Raw genomic sequence first — 13,673 nt, 5'->3', positions numbered from 1 at the left:
TGCAGCCAATCTTCAGGGATTGTCAGCTCCTCCTCGATTTCCACAGTGGATGCTCTCCAGCCAGAAGGCAGCTGGGTTTTGCTCATCGAGCCTGCAGCCAAGAGATCGGAGAAGGAGATGTGCGCACGCACCCCCGCCCACACACACGCACACCATGCAGGCAGCCAGCGGCCCAGGGATGTTCAGCCAGCCCCACTACTAGTGCAAAGCCCAGGGTCAGTGGGGCAGGCCTGTCCCTCCAAACTGCTCCAGGTCTCTGCTCTCCCACGCTGTGGGTCTCTGTCCGGTACATGGGCCTCAGCTGGCTGAGCAGTATGAACCAAACCACATGACAAGCCCCAGCAATGGGCTCTGCTGGCCGCGCTGCGAGTGGAGATGAAAATCCAGTGGATTTCTACCATGGGAGTGCCACTGCCATAGGATCATACCCACCTTCCCCAGGCTGTGCAGAGACCCCTCTGTGACCGTGTCAACACGAGGGAGCTCCCTGCTGCCATGGGTCTGTAGGGGTCCTGAGGGTTTGGTAGCCAGCGTGGAGGAGCAAGGCCTCTGTCCAGATGGGTCTCTAGCTCTGCTGGGCTCAAAGGATCTGCCAGGTTATGGGCAAGACATCCCACCCTGCCCCCTACAAGGGGCTGAGGAATCACTGTGAGGGCCCAGAGTGCAGGCCTCTCCCGATTCTTGCCCATCACTCTGTGTCTGATAACCAGGCCGCAGCCACTGACGATCTGATCAGTCCTATTGAATCTCAGCTCCTTCGGAATCCTGGTGCTTCCATACAGGGTCTCATCAGGACTCTAGTTCCTTTGAACCAGTCTGGTGTTTGGTAACGGCCTGCAGCACATTGCAGCAAGAGCGACTTTCCCAACACTGTGGTGCTTAGATCACAAAACTGTCCAAGATACTGCCTGACAATGGAGCCAGCCCCAGAGCATCTCCCCCCAGACTACTGGCAACTGGGAAATCCCAGCTCAGCCATGTGACATGCACGGGAAGGGGGTGAAACAGAGTCCTAGGAATCTATGAGAAAAGCTGCTGAGAGGAGATGCAGGGACGAAATAACGAATAGTAACGTCGTCCCAGGGGGCGAGTCTCAGCATTAAATCCATTCTGTAGAAAGGTTTCAAATTTTAATGTCAAAGAAAGACAGTAACAGTTAATGTGACAACTTGCCAGGAAAACTTATCAGATCATAATTCGTATAGCATTGGTATCATATTCCTTTCCTGTTTAAAAATGTGATGCGGAAACCTTACAAGAGGTTATTTGTTGGTCAAATTCTTATGCACTCTGTTATATACATGTCTTTAAAAAATGATGGTATGACAACATAATCCATTACAACCCCCATATTACTAACAATAAAGCCATCCCATAGACAAACCTGGGGTATTCTCCAGTAAAGCTTGTTCTGATGATACCTGGGTAATGAAGAAATAATTTTTAATTGTTAGAGGAGTGAACACTACAAATAGGAACAGGCCTCACAGGAAGTCTATGGCAGAGCAGGGAATTGACCCTCAGCCCCTAAATGCCAGGCCAGCCCTTTAACACCCCCCTTTCTGCTATAGCTTTTAAAAACCACGTGGTATTTAAATATGGTTGCTTAGCCCCTGGCCATAGAGAGAAGTGACTTCCCGGTAAACCTGTGCCTGTTACAAAGTTACTTTTTGTTTAGCAATGATAGTAATTTAAAAATGACAGAATCCCCCAGGTCAGCTTATTGTTTGGGAGCTATTCTCTATGAATTCTCTGGGGAATTACCTGAAGGCAGCATAGAAGCTTAGCACATGTTATTAAAGTCTTAGTTACGTCCACCATTGGTCTATAGTGCGGACACTTTTGAGAGATCATGGAAGCCAAGATTTCATTTGCTGGTTATTGAAATAATGGATTCTTTTTTTCAAATGTGAAACCTGCGAGTAAGCTAGTGACTCACCTTCCATGCAGCCCAACATACTCCTGGGTCAGCCAAGTACCTGTTCCTCTGAAGGACTCTGCAGCATTCCAGACCAGTGGGGTCCAATCACTAAAGATCAGGAAGGAAACAGAGTCACTACCCAGCCCTCTGTTGTGTAGTATTACAAGAGGCAGTGGGGTCTAATGGTCAGAGCAGGGAACTCTTGGAGTCTATTCCTAGCTCTGCCACTGAGTTCCCATGTGGTCTTGGTCAAACTACTTTCTGGTATCCATTTAACTAACCTTAGAAATGGGCATAGCGCTCTCCTGCCTCACAGAGGCATTGTGTGAGGATTAATGTATTAATTACTTAATGTCTGTAAAGTGCTCTGAGTTTCCCTAGGAGAGAAGCTGCTAGGATTATCCTTACAGAACGTTCCTAAATCTCATGGGCTGTACAAATCTGCAGTGGAGTGGGCACCTGAGGGTAATGCTTAGACCTGCAAGTGTATTCATGTAGCTCTGCCGCTGATGTGAGTTCCTGAGCCTGACTAGGGTGACCAGATGTCCTGATTTTATAGGGACAGTCCCAATATTTGAGGCTTTTTCTTATATAGAAGCCTATTACCCCCCACCCCCGTCCCGATTTTTCACACTTGCTGTCTGGTCACCCTAAGCCTGACAGAGGGGGAGCAGTGCGTCTGACACTGGAAAACACCATGGGGTTAATACACCCTCCTAAAGAGAAAGCAATGCCCTCTTCTGCCTCTCTTCTCTTCTGACACCTCCCATTGTCCTGAACTTCTTTGCTGGTGCCACACACTGCAAGTTCAGATGTGGGTGACGATGAGGCCCAGCATTTGAGGGAGGCTTTGAGCCTGTCTGTGGCGAGGGAAGTACAGTGCGCAGCAATGCAAACATTTAAAAAGGCACTTCCTCTTGTATTTTTCTCACACGGTACAATCTTCATGAAGGATGGGAGGCCACCATATGGGAACATCTGGGTTCCATTGCTCACTGTCTGGCAATTAATGAGTCAGCACTACAGACAGAAGGGACATCACATATTAAATACACATGGCTGCGCTCTGCAAACCAAACAATCACAAACACACACACACACCAAAAGACAGGAAATGGTCGTTTCAACCTGGCAGATTCCGGATTGCTTGGATTTGGAATTTTGATCCATTACAGAGATGCAGGAGCAGTTTTTTGAAGGACAGCTTCCCTCCTTCCCGAGTGCAAACTGCACCTGCAAAAACAGTGGATCCAAGCGCAAAGTCTTTGGGTGTGGATCACACACACATTTAAAAAGGAGAGTGGGCAGAGGCTCCTTTAAAAATCTGGTCCATGAAGTTCAGCTTGATTTAAGAGTTCTGATCAGGGAGTCAGATTTGAATGTAGACAGGAGGTCATTAGAGCAGGGTGGATTAGATAGACACTGTGTATAAAGACCAAGACCTTGCCTTGTAGATGTTCTTTAATTACTCGGAATTGTATGAAGATGTCACCAAATAACTCTCCCTCCAGCAATGCCACATGCCCGAAGTATAGCTCCCTTACTGGTGCTATGAAATGCTGAACATCCCCACTCCCATTGGCTTGTGCCCCGATCCCACTCCCTCTTAAGGCAATGGGGTTTTTTTCACTGACTGCAGTAGGACCGAGTCCAGTCATGGAGTTGGTGGTGTGAGAACCGTTCAGGATCAGGCCCCTAACGCAATGCTGGGTAATTCTAAGCTGGCAGGCTACACTGAGTGAAACACACACACGGCCCGGGCAGACTGTGCTCTGCTTGACGCTCACTAGGCTGTTGTGTTTGGGTCCCACCCGTCTGGACCCTGTGTGCTTTAAGTCTCTGGAGCACCATGCGGGTGCTCTGGGCTCACAGTTTAACTCTTCAAAAGCACGAGCTAGGGAAGGCAACAGGCAGACGCACAGACTGTGCACAGGACTCTAAACACCACTGCTCGCCACTTAGCTCGAGCAATGCATAGAGCTAGACACAACGATAAACACACCTGTACGTATCTCTCTGACTCAGGTTCCTCACCTCGCTGGAGCAGTCTCTGGGCTTGCCGCCCCAAGGCATCCAGGACCCCCTTTTCTCCTGCACTCAGCTTCTCCTCCAGAGCATGCAGTCTCTGCTCTCTTCTCCCCCTCTCTCTAAGATGGCAGCTGAGAGGCCTTCTTTTGTAAAACCTCTAGCCCCTCTCTCAGGTGCCCCCGGATCAGCCTCGTCAGGAGAGCCGTTACCTAGTTACCACCTGGCCAGACTGGCTCTTCCAGAGTGGCAGCCAACTCTGCCCAACGGTGCTCCTATGTGAACAGAGTGCCACCCCGAAGTAACGACCCTCTATTGTTAGCCTCACGCCCCTACCTTGGAATTCCAACCCCACGGGGAGGCAACAGGACAGCAGCAAAGGCAGCAAGGCCCACATTCCAGATGGAGTCCAAGTCTGAGGCAGATGCACACTATCAAACAGAATTCATAAGCTGTACCAACCATCACACACGCTACCTAGGGATGGAAAGAGATCCATTCGGTCCCATCTACTCCATGCCCCAGAGACCAAGGCAGGTCGGAGCCCTACAGACCAGTTTCCAGAGCTTTGGCCAGCCCAGTGTTAAATGCGTCAAGTGCTGGAGTTTCCCTTTGGGTGTGGTGTGGGGGTTATTCAACAAGGAGGGAGGAATGGCCCTGACCCAGACCTGCAGAGCCATAACAAGAGCTAGGCGAGTGAGGCAATTGCCTCGGCCGCGCAAAACGGAGGGGCGCAGCTCTACCGCGATCGGCGGCACTTTGGTGGCAGCTCTACCGCTGCCGCTTCTTTGGCAGCAATTCGGCAGCAGGTCCCTGACTCCCTCTCAGAGGGAAGGACCTGCTGCCGAATTGCCGCCGCAGCGTCATTCATTCTTTGGTGGCAATTTGGCGGCAGGTCCTTCTCTCCGACAGGGACTCAGGGACCTGCCACCGAATTGCCACTGAAGAGCCTGGAGCCAGCCCTTGCCTCGGGTGCAAAAATTCCTTGTTAGGGCTCTGGCTGACACACCTCACAGATGCTGCACACGCGCACACACACACACACACACACACACACACACACCCTCTGAAACGCTATAGCCTGCCCTCCTCAGAAACCACCATCCTCTCAGCTCTAGTTGGCACCATGTTCCCATCATGCAGTGCTGCAGCTTTTTAGCGGCCCGCTCCTAAGCTGGCTCCTGAGCTGGAATGAGTGACGGCCAAGGAAAGCAAGCACCTGGCCTTGTGGTCTCCCTCCGTCCCTGTCAGGAAATGCAGCCGGTTTAAGCCATCTCTGAACCTCTCTGTTGCCAGGCCACTTTCTGCCTGCTGATCTCGGTAAGCACAGAGCGCGCTAGGAGGAGGGTGCTCTCCCCAGCGGGTGCTGCTTCCGCACAGCACATACCCATTCGCACACTCACCTGCTTCTCTCCTCCCATCCAGGCTTCCCGCCCCATACGGTTCCCACAGCTGTTCCCACTGCCAGCACCCTGGTTTTCTCTCACCCGGACTCCTGCCCTCTCCATGACTTTCCCCATTTCAATCCCTCCTGCATCCTCCCGTCCTGCCGCTCTACGCACTGCCTCCCGATCAGCTTCAAACCCCTTTTCCTCCCATTCAGGGGCCTGGCCCCCGCCTCGTCACCTGTGCTTGTCCCACCTTGCTGCTCCTGCCCGTCTCCTCCTCACACTCCCCTTCACACCCTTCCTGCCCCAGGAGCCTGTGCCCCCAGCCACCTCACTCTCCCTCCTTCACAGCCTCCCGTAAACCCTCCCTCCTTCCCCCTTGCTCCCCACTGCAAGCTGCCCCTCCCCACTTGCCACGCCGTGGCTTTGGCTCTAAGGGTACAGCTACACTGCGGGAGGGGTGTAATTGCCAGCTCAAGGAGACATACCTGCACTAGCTCTGATCCAGCTCGTGTGCTAAAAACAGCAGTGTTGCCCCAGCAGAGCAAAGGGAGGAGCTAGCCACACCCAGGTACACACCTAGGGTTTCGGTCCGGATTGTACTCATCCCAGGGCTTCTGCCACCACAGCTTCGCTTCTATTTTTAGCATACTAGAGCTAGCATAGGTATGTCTGCTCAAGCTGGGACCTCTCCCTCCAGTGTAGACAGATCCCTCCAGCGCTAGTGTAGACATGCCCAAACACATTCAGTGCTTACCAGAAGCAATTGCAATACCATGATTTCTGGCTGTTGTAACACGCACCCCTCCTTTGCCTCTCCGCTTCCCTTGCTGTGAGCTCCATTGCCCTGTGGTCTGATGCAGATGGTACACTCTTCGAGGCGAGGCCTGGATCTTTTTAATCACTGCAAAATGCCTCACATAAAAACAGGTATCAGAGGGGTAGCCGAATTAGTCTGGATCTGTAAAAGTAGCAAAGAGTCCTGTGGCACCTTATAGACTAACAGACGTATTGGAGCATGAGCTTTCGTGGGTGAATACCACTTTGTCGGATGCATGCAAAACAGGATATTTCTCTGCCTAGTGGCTCTCCATCTTGCCGCCATGGCCCGTGTCTCTCCCTTTGCTGGCATTTGTTATTTAACCCAGCAGCTACATCCTTAGTCCGTTCACGTATCCGGGCGGAGTTCCTCTGGGCGGCATCCACTGGCTCCCTTGACGCCTTCGAGGAGCAGTGGGCGCTGTCCGGGGTTCTCTGCTCGGTGTCCCCATCAGGCTCCCTTCTTATGACCCTTTGACCGCACTCCTGTCCCTGTTCTTTTATTAGTTGTCCCCTGAAATTAGTGGGTTTCTGAGGTCCTGTAGATCCTCCCCTTAGGCTGGGGGGGTGGGATCCTTTAGCATTGGGCGGGCTTCCGCCCGCCCAGTTTCCCAGAAACCCAATAGATACACCTTCTCATAACACAAGAACTAGGGGTCACCAAATGAAATTAATAGACAGCAGGTTTAAAACAACAAAAGCTACGTTCTTTCACTGTCGAGCACTTTGAGATACAGCCACCGGCAGTACCAATGGCGACGAACCACTGGAACAAACTACCAAGGCAAATGGTGGATTTGTCAGCTCCTGATGTCTTCAGATCAAGACCTGGAGGCCTTTTTGGAAGATACGTGAGAGCCAAATGCAAGTTACTGGGCTCAGTACAGGGGTAGCTGGGCAAAATGTGATGGGCTGTGATATCTAGGAGGTCAGACTAGATGATCTAATGATCTCTTCTGGCCTTAACCTCTATGACTACTGTAAAGCATTTTGTCTGTCAGAGACCACAGTGCTCAGGGCCAGAGAAACAGACAGTGTACTTGATAGACAGTCAGTATGAAAGGGCCTATATTAACTATATTTTAACATCAAAGAGGTGTTCTTTAACGGGGCGATTCAAAGTCGATGGGTAGCATATTATTTCCTGATCTCATACAAACGGAGAAATCACTTTATTGTCATTAGTTCAAAGGTGTTCTCACTGTTTTGCAATTTGGAATTTTCTAGTTCCTTTCAGGAAATTCCGTCTCTCTCCCTTTTAATGTTAAGTTCAATAGGTTGTTGATTAAGCAGGAAAAGAGCATGAAGAATCAACCAAATTAAATCTTGTGTGCAAACAGGTGGGCGTGAAATTTCAATCAATGGCTGGTGTTAGTGTAAACTCCCAGGATTGTCCTTCCCAAGGGAAGTCTCGGTAGCCTGAGGGGATTTAGGTATAAACCTCCAGACATGGTTAAAAAAAAAGTCTTCTTAAAAACCAATATTGACGGGCTCCCTGTGTTTGCACTGGAGCTTTCCCTCCAGCACAATGAGCGATATGATTATCCCGGAACTGTCGAGCAGGGTCTGTGAGGGGAAGGAACAATGGAAACTCCAGGGTGATCTGTGCCCATTCCTGTTTCTCCAGCCAGAGTCTCTCTGCTCAATTCCCAGCTCACTGAGGCTCAGGGGGCTTTGAAGTTGTCAGAGGTCGAATACGAGATGTAAATCACGTTAGACTCACTGCATGATCACACCACCACCTGTGAGACTGTTTTACACCAGTATCCAGCTCCCGCCACGGAGCAAGGAACAGCAAGGGCCATGAGCCCAGCGTGCTACACGCCTGAGGAGCGACTTACTGAAAGGCAGAGTGTGTTCTCCAAGATGGACTGCAGGCTGAATCCTGCTCTACCCACTAACCTACACTCTCGTCCCTCAGCACATTCCAGTGTTCCAGGCACTAATACCAGGACATGCTGGCCCAGAAACACCTGCTACATCTCAGCAATATTCCTCTGCTAGTGCATTGCTTGAGACACCAAGAACGCCAGGAGCAGGCTCCTCTGCTGTGAACTGCCAGCAGCCCTGTCAGCGACATGTCTTCCAGCGATGTGGCGAAGCCAGTAAATCTATAATGAGGGCAATGGATGGGAAAGAGAGAGTGGTGGCTCTCTGGAGCTCAGAGATGAGAGGGATCGAGCTGCCATGGAAACCAATGTCCAAAGGGTAGCTGTAGCCAAGTGGAAGGCAGGGCCTGGCGAGGAGAGCATGGACTGTGCACACTCGCAGGCCTGGCTCCGAACCGAGAGCACGTCTGAGCCCAGGTACTAGAATGGAGCTGTGCTGCAGGAGTCAGTCTGGACCGAGGCCAGGCCTGGTGTGTGTGGTGCCGCTCCCCTGGAACCGAACTGCTGCTGAGGGAGGTGAGGGTGGGAGAAGCAGGTTGTGGGGGAGGCGTCTCATGTTCTGGGGGTGCTTGGCTTGATTTGGTTTTGCAGCTTATGACAGAGTCACCTCAGACAGGCCTTGTTATCTGATCTATTTAACCAGGTACATATATGTGTGAGGTCGCCAGAGCCTATAGGGACCCACTGTAACTCAGTGGAAAGATTCCTGTTGGCTGCAATGGGAGGTGGCTCAGGCCCCTTTTCCTCTCTGGGTCTAATCCACCACAAACACAAGCAGGCGGCACTCCTGGGGAAATGGCTTACCCCAGGGGAGACAGGAAGCCTGTAGCTGAATGGGGAACACAGCTGAGGTTTCCAGGTGCCTGGGCCTGTGCTTTAGCTGCACACACGGCCATTTTTCCCTGAGACCTCGGTGATAAGGAGGGAGAATTCCCTTTGAAGTGATACATTGCTCTTGGATTTCCTTGCACCGCAGTGAAGCAAGTTTAATCACTAGGTATATCAGGGGGCTCTTGAAGTGCCAGCAATTTGTAAAGGTTGTTAGGCCCAGCCTTGCTTATAGAGAGAGGAGTCTGGAAAATGAGGCAGCCAGTGCAAACTCAGGAACTGACATAGGTACAAAAGAACGGCCATCAGGGGCGGCTCCAGGCCCCAGCACGCCAAGTGCGTGCTTGGGGCGGCATGCCGCGGGGGAGGGCAGCAGGCAGGGTGCCTTTGGCAGCATGCCTGCGGAGGGTCCGCGGCTTCGGTGGACCTCCCGCAGGCGTGCCTGCAGAGGGTCCTCTGATCCCGCAGCTCCACCAGAGCCGCGGGACCGGCGAGCGGCAGAGCACCCGCCGCAGCATGACGCCGTGCTTGGGGCAGCGAAATGTCTAGAGCCGCCCCTGACGGCCGTACTGGGTCAGACCAATGGTCCATCTAGCCCGGTACACAGGAAACGCCAGCCTCAATCAGACCTCAGGGCCATCCAGCCCAGTGTCCTGTTTCCGACCATGACCAGTGTCAGCTGCTTCAGAGGAAGGTGCAAGAACCCCAGAAACAGGTATTATGAGGCACCCTGCCTGTGACAGTAAAAGAGATACCGGGGGTCAAAGGCCTGCAGCTAGCTGGCTGGCTAGCAGGCGGATTAGCCCCCCCGCACCTGAGAAAGAGATGACCCTTATAAAAGAGGGCAGCAGGAAATGGAGGGAGGAAATGCAACACCCTCCCGAAAGCTGAGGGCCAGGTGCTGTGCTCCCCATGGACGGCTACTGGAGCTACTATGGAGAGGAATTGTTTCAGAAACCAAATGGACAGAAGGGGAGACTGTGTGGAGTCCTTTACTGACAGGGCTGTGAGGTAAGAGCCAGGAAGTTTGGGTTCCTGGAGTTATGGGGGTGAGGGACAGATGGGGAAGGCATTGCTAGGTCTGCATAGACTTTTGAGGGAAGAATCTGCAAGGTTTTGATTGTGTTCGTTAAGAAGGCTCAAATGAAACAACGAACCTGCTGGAAACTGCTCCCCGAGCGGGATTCCTTGAGAGAGCTCTGGCAGAATTAACCCGGGGGGTCAGTGACTCAGCTAGAGCAGAGCCTGGGCTGGGAGGGGGAGGGCGCTACAGGATAAGCCCTAATCCTGCACTGCCAGGGAAGTCTCTACCTAACTCCCAATAGCTGGAGAGCATCGAAAGCCTTGAAGCAGGAAGTTTTATCTCCCTTCTGGAACTTTTTGTAGTAAGTACTGTTCGAAGTCTGGACGTTCGCGTTACCCACAGAAATAGCCATTCTCTGAGAGGTGCTGAGCACCCACAGCTCCCGCTCAGATCAATGGAAATTGTGGGCACGCTGCACCTCTCAGAATCAGGCCCTCACAGTGCCTCTAAGCCAATAGAGCACATACTTGGGCTCACCCAGGGCTACCACCGCAATCAGACAGCTGGGGAAGAGACGTCTCTGGGATGCGGAACACCTGCTAGAGACACCAGCAGGAGGCACGTCAACAAGGTGTGTGTTCACTCACTGGACAAGCAAGTCCTACCCCTTCCTTGCACCTCTCGCTGGCCAGATGGCTCCCTCCCGGAGGACTGGTACAGCCCCAGGAGGGACAGGTGTGGCCGGGAGGGAGGGAAGTGACTGGGGAGAAAGATGTTGCCTGCTGCTAGCCCTTGCTGCAGCGCGGGAGAGGTATAGCGACATACCTATATAGGGAACCTCAGCGAGGACAGAACCAGCTGGGATCAGTCATTGGAGTAACCCCCGGGTCTGCAAACTACCAGCCACGCGACACTACACAGCACAGGGCAGGTATATTTTTGTATAGGGCCCCCCAGTGGGTACAATAACCCACTGTCTACGTACAAACAAGGAGAGGTTTCCAAGTGGTGACTAACACGGCTACCACTCTGAAACCTGTCCACGCACAGTTACTGCAGGCTGTCGGACACACTGAATTACTGTGGGGACTACCAACTCAGCACCTTCCTCCCCGCCCCCACCCCCCAACTCACACAGGAAGTAAGGTCAAAAGTGAAGCAGGGCTCCAGCCCATAATACTCTGAGTCACCTGGTTAACCCTTTAATAGCCACTTTACTACATCCCTCCTCTTTTAATTGACTTGATCCTTCAAACCCAACTCTCTGTCTTTGGCATGATAATCATATTTGTTTGATCGGCCTGTTTTCTTAAACCTCCCTCTCCATGCTACGATGAATTAAATCCAAATTAGTTTTTACCCTAATGGGGGTGAGCTGGTCCAGGCTCACCCCCATTGTTCTGAGGGGCGGTTTGTGACGTCAAAAGAAATCAAGACAGCTTTGTTTCCAGGCTCCCATTCATCATCTTCTTCATTCCTTCTTTGAAAGTTGGAACCGCTCTTTCTGTTAGTCAGTGTTTCTCAATGAGCAGATAGTTTAGGAAGGCAGCAAGCCAGTCTCTGGTATCAAAGAGATTGAGAAACGCCGTGCTAGCATCCAGCTTCAAGTGGTCTACGGTGAAGTTTGAATATGTTTAATCCCATTTCTTCTCAGAAAATCTTTCAACTTCCAGACTGGTAAAAACTGGGGTCCAAGTCTGACTGGCAATTCATGTGTGGGAAAGGACTGTCCGAGCTTTTCATAGTTACCCAAGGATGTTGCTGAGGTCATCACGTGCATGTCTAACCATTTAGAATGAGGATCCACTGTCACTAAAAACACCTTCCCTGCATATGGGCCCACAGAATCGATATGTATTCAGAACCACCTGTGGCCTGGACACTCCCAGGGATGAAGGAGTGCCAGGGCAGGGTCTGCTGGTATCCCTGACGTCAGTGACATCCTTCACTCCTTTGTCTAAGTCCTCGTCCGCATTTGGCCTCCATACACAGCTCTGAGCCAAAGATTTCACACATGAAATGCCAGGGTGTGCGTCATGTCCTTCGGCCAGGCTTGCTCTCATCCTTGTGGGGGAATCACAATGCCTGTGCCCCACAGTATACATTCATTCTCTATATTTCATTCTGTACTCCTGGTCCTAAATGGCTGAACTTCTTTCCCCTTACTCTGATTGGCCACCTGTGCAATATGTGCTGCATTACCTGGGACAAGACAGGACCCTGTCTAGACCATTTTCTGACCTGGGAAGCCTTTACTGGGTCTGGTCTGTCTGGTGTTCCATGAGCAGCAAAATTTCTCCATAGAACCAGCTGGTTCTGCTAACCGTAACTGACAGACAACTATAGGTGTTGGCACTACTGTAAACTATTGTATAGGCAGCTAATGTCAAAGCCCAATACTGTAGTCGGGCAGCTGCCACGATCGGCTCCTCTGATTTTCACTGAAGAGTCCCACCAGTGGTTTGTGATCTGTCAAAATGATAAGATTCCCATAGAGGTATTGGTGGAAATGTTTATTCCAAAAACAATAGCAGGGCTTTCTTTCTCCAGCTGGAAGTAACCCATTCAGCTTCATTCAGGGTCTGGGAGATGTGTCCAATTGGTCTTTCTCTAAAATCTTTCATTTTAAGGGATGGAACTGCCCCCACGCCATTTTCAGGATAGGATTAATTCTTGCCCAGGTCAAAAGGAACAAGGCGCTCAGAGGATCTGAGTAGCTTTTTAGACCCCTGGAGTTCTTTCGCTTCTTTCTTTCCCAATGTGAAGGGGTCTCTCTCCTCAAAAGGTGGGGTGAAGGCTCTAAAAGGGCTGAAACCTTTGGAAGAAACCTATGACAGTAATTTAACATACGTAGGCCGGCTCTTAGCTCACTGGTATTCTAAGGCACTGGCACTTGTTCAATAGCTGTGACCTTGTCAGCCATAAGGTGAACTCCCTCCTGCTCTATCCTGGATCTCAGAGACATCAGTTCTGGGCTCATAAAAAAACAGTTATTTTGTTTTCGTGAAGTCCCACCACTTCCGATCTTTTAAGTACCTTCTCCGATGTTGAAAGATGTTCAGGGTCACTTCTGCCACTGCTGAGGATAACCTCAATCCTCACTACAACCACATAACACTTTTCAACAAACTTCCCATGGCATCCTGGAAAATTCCATGGGCTGACAATACTCCATATGGTAATCTATTGTATTGATACAAACCCTGGAGGGTGTTCCCAGTGGTGAATTTCTTACCATCCTCCTCCAATCTCATCTGTTGGTACACCTGTGACATGCCCAGTTTACTGAATTTTTGACTTCCACCTAGCACTGCAAGATAAGCAAGTCTTTTGTGCACAGAATGGGGTAGGTGTCTAGTTTAGAGACTTAATTCACTGTTACTTTATAATCCCCCTAGATGCGGCTGCTTTTGTTGGGTTTAACCAGTGGTCCTACAGGGGTAGCCCATTCCGAAAACTGCCCTGGTGAAATGATGCTCTGCTATTCCAACCTGTCCCACTCAGTCTGGACTGGTTTTAATCTGAGCGCATAAAGAATTAGTCTTGCTTTAAAATGTTTTGGCTGGCCCCCCTCCTGAATATAAACCCTGGCTGTTACCTCCTCCATGGTCCCTAACTCTTCTTGGAAAATTGTGGGATGAACATCTAGAACTTCTGGGAGTGTGGGTATTTTACCCTGTTCAACTTTAAATATTTCTTCCCAGTTCCGTTTTAGTTCTTTTATCCAATCTCTGCCTGACAAATTTTGCCCTTTTCCTCAGATCACTAAAACTGGTAAG

The 13,673-nt window shown here is 50.9% G+C and overlaps 1 long non-coding RNA gene across 2 annotated transcripts in view; it reads right to left on the bottom strand.

Annotated features, from left to right (window-relative positions):
- Positions 1-1,212: 1,212 nt before the first annotated feature.
- Positions 1,213-13,673, bottom strand: part of LOC120371431 — a 38,318-nt gene continuing 25,857 nt past the window's right edge. For both annotated transcript variants that reach the window (XR_005584346.1, XR_005584347.1), the window contains 2 exons: positions 1,940-2,029; positions 1,213-1,421 (listed from right to left, as the gene is read on the bottom strand). This is a non-coding gene — a long non-coding RNA (uncharacterized LOC120371431). The remainder of the gene's footprint in view (positions 1,422-1,939; positions 2,030-13,673) is intronic.

This window comes from Mauremys reevesii, linkage group 9 (assembly GCF_016161935.1).
Source record: "Mauremys reevesii isolate NIE-2019 linkage group 9, ASM1616193v1, whole genome shotgun sequence".
Lineage (NCBI taxonomy): Eukaryota > Metazoa > Chordata > Testudines > Geoemydidae > Mauremys > Mauremys reevesii.
The sequence above is the reverse complement of the archived record's forward strand: the minus strand, read 5'-3'. Positions and strand labels throughout refer to the sequence as shown.